This window comes from Schistocerca serialis, unplaced genomic scaffold, assembly GCF_023864345.2.
Source record: "Schistocerca serialis cubense isolate TAMUIC-IGC-003099 unplaced genomic scaffold, iqSchSeri2.2 HiC_scaffold_1223, whole genome shotgun sequence".
Lineage (NCBI taxonomy): Eukaryota > Metazoa > Arthropoda > Insecta > Orthoptera > Acrididae > Schistocerca > Schistocerca serialis.
In genome coordinates this window covers 212,501-217,500 of record NW_026047429.1, presented here as the reverse complement: position 1 = coordinate 217,500, position 5,000 = coordinate 212,501, and the positions used below count along the sequence as shown (strand labels likewise).

Below are 5,000 nucleotides of genomic sequence, written 5' to 3'. Positions count from 1 at the left end.
GAAGACATCGATGGGCCCACAGTGCCCATCTTTCGACGCCACCCACAAAGCATGCAGCCTCTGTCGACCACAGCACCCATACGCCAGTGCCTCTGCCGCACGAAGTCGTGGACCGGCAATCACACCACCTGCACCCGTTCGTGCCCCACCCCAACCGCCAAACTCGCATCGCCAGCGGATGAACGGCGGACGTTTCCCGCACTCGTAAGGTGCAATCCACACCTATAACATGCGTTTCATGAAGAGATATTTCCAATATGCGACATTCCCGCTGTCCCTATTCATGAGCTGCGAGCTGTACCACGTACAAGCTACAGACGCGATCGCATTGCTCACTGTACGGATTCTCATGCTGAGCCATCAGCTAGGAAGCGCCCCATCCATGTCGGCACCCGTGGGCGTTGCACTCGCAGTCGCAAAAAACGCTGGGCAAATATATATCTCGGAAGAGTAACGACAATCCGAGCCTCCTGGCGTTGCACTCGCAGTCGCAAAAAACGCTGGGCACATATATTTCTCGGAAGAGTAACGACAGTCCGAGCCTCCTGGCGTTGCACTCGCAGTCGCAAAAAACGCTGGGCAAATATATTTCTCGGAAGAGTAACGACAGTCCGAGCCTCCTGGCGTTGCACTCGCAGTCGCAAAAAACGCTGGGCACATATATGTCTCGGAAGAGTAACGACAGTCAGTCTCCTGCGTGGGAAGAGTCTTTCTAGGCCCTGACCCACGGGAAGGGTGTAGCTTCCCCCATCCCGGACATTTGACGTCGTCACACTACCGGTATTGACTAATAGACTGACTGCTGATAATCATTAGCCATACACTGGGGGAAACGGCCGACAGGGGCGGCAACATAGTGGAGCCGTAGTGTCACTAATGTACAGAGATAGAACAGTTTCGACTGGAACCAGAGTAACCGTATACACGGCACTGATTAGTAATAGATGCAGAGCCATCAGAATACAGATAATATATACAACCGTCCCTATACATGCTGAAAGACTCTGCACACAATGAGAACCACACGTCAGCCAGACACTCTTATCACACACTACTCTCTTATCACACACTACTCTCTGCCTGTAACAGGCACACACACAATATCTAACCACCAGCATGGAAGAACATCCAGTGCATCCTCTCCGCCACATGACACAATCCACACTATCATTACCAGACCGGGAGGTCCACCCAGAAAACACAATATCCCACCCTTCCGACATCCGCACATTGCTCAGCTAAGCCACGAACACCCACACATGTCCTACACAGGGGTGCACCCAACATCACAATACTGCCTCCTGTCACAGCACACAAACAATGGCAGGAATGAAAGACACAGATCTGCCACAACCATGGAATCGGAGCGCCGCCTGTCATGAGCCAAAAGTGCATCCTGACGTGACAAATCGGATAATGCCGCAGGCATCCAATTACGATAATCACTATCAACGAACCTGCCGCCCCCCCCCCCCCCAAATACACCTTTCCCTACAACAATGTGTATCTGAACCTAAGCTATATTGTACCTTAACCTAACCTATATCGTACCTTAACCTAACCTATATCGTACCTTAACCTAACCTATATCGTACCTTAACCTAACCTATATCGTACCTTAACCTAACGTATATCGTACCTTAACCTAACCTATATCGTACCTTAACCTAACCTATATCGTACCTTAACCTAACGTATATCGTACCTTAACCTAACCTATATCGTACCTTAACCTAACCTATATCGTACCTTAACCTAACCTATATCGTACCTTAACCTAACCTATATCGTGCCTTAACCTAACCTACGTTGTGCCTTAACCTAACCTACGTTGTGCCTTAACCTAACCTACGTTGTGCCTTAACCTAACCTACGTTGTGCCTTAACCTAACCTACGTTGTGCCTTAACCTAACCTACGTTGTGCCTTAACCTAACCTACGTTGTGCCTTAACCTAACCTACGTTGTGCCTTAACCTAACCTACGTTGTGCCTTAACCTAACCTACGTTGTGCCTTAACCTAACCTACGTTGTGCCTTAACCTAACCTACGTTGTGCCTTAACCTAACCTACGTTGCGCCTTAACCTAACCTAATTTGTGCCTTAACCTAACCTAATTTGTGCCTTAACGTAACCCATGTTGTGCCTTAACGTAACCCATGTTGTGCCTTAACGTAACCCATGTTGTGCCTTAACGTAACCCATGTTGTGCCTTAACGTAACCCATGTTGTGCCTTAACGTAACCCATGTTGTGCCTTAACGTAACCCATGTTGTGCCTTAACGTAACCCATGTTGTGCCTTAACCTAACCCATGTTGTGCCTTAACCTAACCCATGTTGTGCCTTAACCTAACCCATGTTGTGCCTTAACCTAACCCATGTTGTGCCTTAACGTAACCCATGTTGTGCCTTAACGTAACCCATGTTGTGCCTTAACCTAACCCATGTTGTGCCTTAACCTAACCCATGTTGTGCCTTAACCTAACCCATGTTGTGCCTTAACCTAACCCATGTTGTGCCTTAACCTAACCCATGTTGTGCCTTAACCTAACCCATGTTGTGCCTTAACCTAACCCATGTTGTGCCTTAACCTAACCTATAATGTGCCTTAACCTAACCTATAATGTGCCTTAACCTAACCTAAAGTGCGCCGTAACCTAAACTATATTGCGCCTTAACCTGACGCACGTTGTCACTGAACCTGCTCTGTAATTGTTATGCAACCCGTTAAATTGGTGTAGTGTTGCCTAACCGCAACCCTCGCAATATAGTTCCCTACTCGCACTGCCCGGTCCCCTGTGTATCGCGTCATGTTAAACACCTTGCAGGTGTTGCTGACTTTCCACATGCTCCTGCTATACACTGTAGTGTGGATAGCAGCAGGACGTACATGCCGCCCCCCCCCCCTTCCCCCCTGCCTTCGCAAGCTGGTCGGTGAGAAGTTTGCATGTTCAATGCCCTTCGCATGCCGACGTACTCAGCCTACGTTGTGGTACGGCCTGTCACCTGTCCGCCGATTTACGCAAAACCCACAAACTGTACTGCACATTGGTCCGTATGTACTGAATGATACATCGTGGCACATGTGACCGTATGACGACTGCGCCTAGCAACGGCGGACCATACAGTCCAAATATTGTGCACGCAGCTACGTGTCGTCTCCCTATAAGAGCTGGATTGCAGTGTGGTACGCCATACAGACGTGTGGGAGGAACGGACGCCCTGGATGGCGATCAGCATGAGCAGTCTGTTGATGTAGTGGAGCGTGTATTCGGACGTAGTCGTCTCTTCTCACACACCGTGATAGCATGTTGCACCGCGTTCCACATCTGCGACATGCTGCAGAGGCGGGCTGACAGTCGTTCGCGCAATGGACACCGCATACGTACGGGGTCTACCTTCCACGTGTTCTCTAGGCGTGCACATGTTGTTGCGTCTATGTGGGCAGACGTAGTGTGTTGTGACACCTGACACAGGCATGCAATACTCGTTGCAAATGGCGATGGACGTGTACGTTTGCTGGTGACGTTACGCAAATGAACAACTGGTAACCCGTTGTGGTGCGGTTGTTCTCGCTAGAGGTGAATCAGTGTTGGCGACGATCGGTCGAGCTATTAACCGGTTGTTTCAGGGAGACCCACCATGCCCACGAACGTGAAAGGGGACCCACCATGCCCACGAACGTGAAAGGGGATCTGGGTGTGAGGCGATACGCGGCGGTGGCTGGGTGGGACCGTCCCCGGCCGGTGAGGGGGGGCCGCCCGGCGTGCTGGCAGCGCGGTGCGTGGGCGCACGCGCCACAGCCGGCTGGTGGGGGCGGCCAGTGGCAGGCGCGCCGGCCGACGGACGCGGCAGGCGGCGCAGCTGCGCGCCGGCGCCCCCTGCTCGCGGCGCCTTGCGGCCAAAGTAGGTCCTCGCGGGCCCGGTGCGAAGCGCGGTGGCCATCTGCAGTGTGCTGGTCCGATTGAGGACTTTGTGCGCTGAGGATGCGCCGCCGCCCGGCGCTCGGCGCCGCGACGCCGTCTGCTGCTCGGTCGCCCCAGCGGTTCTCGCAGGTGGTTTGTATCGCAGCTGTGCGGACGTGTTGGCGCGTGCGCTGTGCTGGGAGAGTTCGCTTCGGCACCCAAGTGGGGCTTTTGTCCTTCTGTGGCGCTGGCGTTGGAGCTGCCGGTCACCGTAGGTGGCGCGTGTTGTCTCCCGCCGGCAATGCCACGACAGCACGCTCCCGGGCCTCTGTCGGCAGCGGCAAGCTCAGTTGGGAGCACGGGTGGTCGCACCTAAAGCGTCTACTCGCCTAACTCCGGGCGATTGCGCCTCTCTCGAACCCGACCAAGTACTTAGGACGGCGCTGCGCGCCGCCGGGACCTGAGAGGGTTTCGAGGTGTGTTGTGCAGGGGAGCTCAGCCTCCTCCTGTTTGCAGAATAATTGAGCGGACGCTTGCGTGTTCGCGCGGGCCCCCGGGACACACTCCCGGGCGGCCGGCTGCTCAGCTCTAGTTGACGCAGCTCCCTGGTTGATCCTGCCAGTAGTCATATGCTTGTCTCAAAGATTAAGCCATGCATGTCTCAGTACAAGCCGCATTAAGGTGAAACCGCGAATGGCTCATTAAATCAGTTATGGTTCCTTAGATCGTACCCACGTTACTTGGATAACTGTGGTAATTCTAGAGCTAATACATGCAAACAGAGTCCCGACCAGAGATGGAAGGGACGCTTTTATTAGATCAAAACCAATCGGTCGGCTCGTCCGGTCCGTTTGCCTTGGTGACTCTGAATAACTTTGGGCTGATCGCACGGTCCTCGTACCGGCGACGCATCTTTCAAATGTCTGCCTTATCAACTGTCGATGGTAGGTTCTGCGCCTACCATGGTTGTAACGGGTAACGGGGAATCAGGGTTCGATTCCGGAGAGGGAGCCTGAGAAACGGCTACCACATCCAAGGAAGGCAGCAGGCGCGCAAATTACCCACTCCCGGCACGGGGAGGTAGTGACGAAAAAT

The 5,000-nt window shown here is 53.2% G+C and overlaps 1 non-coding gene across 1 annotated transcript in view; it reads left to right on the top strand.

The window, feature by feature from the left end:
* The first annotated feature begins 4,507 nt into the window (after positions 1-4,507).
* Positions 4,508-5,000, top strand: part of LOC126435954 (small subunit ribosomal RNA) — a 1,909-nt gene continuing 1,416 nt past the window's right edge. The window contains exon 1 of the ribosomal RNA XR_007580309.1: positions 4,508-5,000. This exon is cut by the window's right edge and continues 1,416 nt beyond it. This is a non-coding gene — a ribosomal RNA (small subunit ribosomal RNA).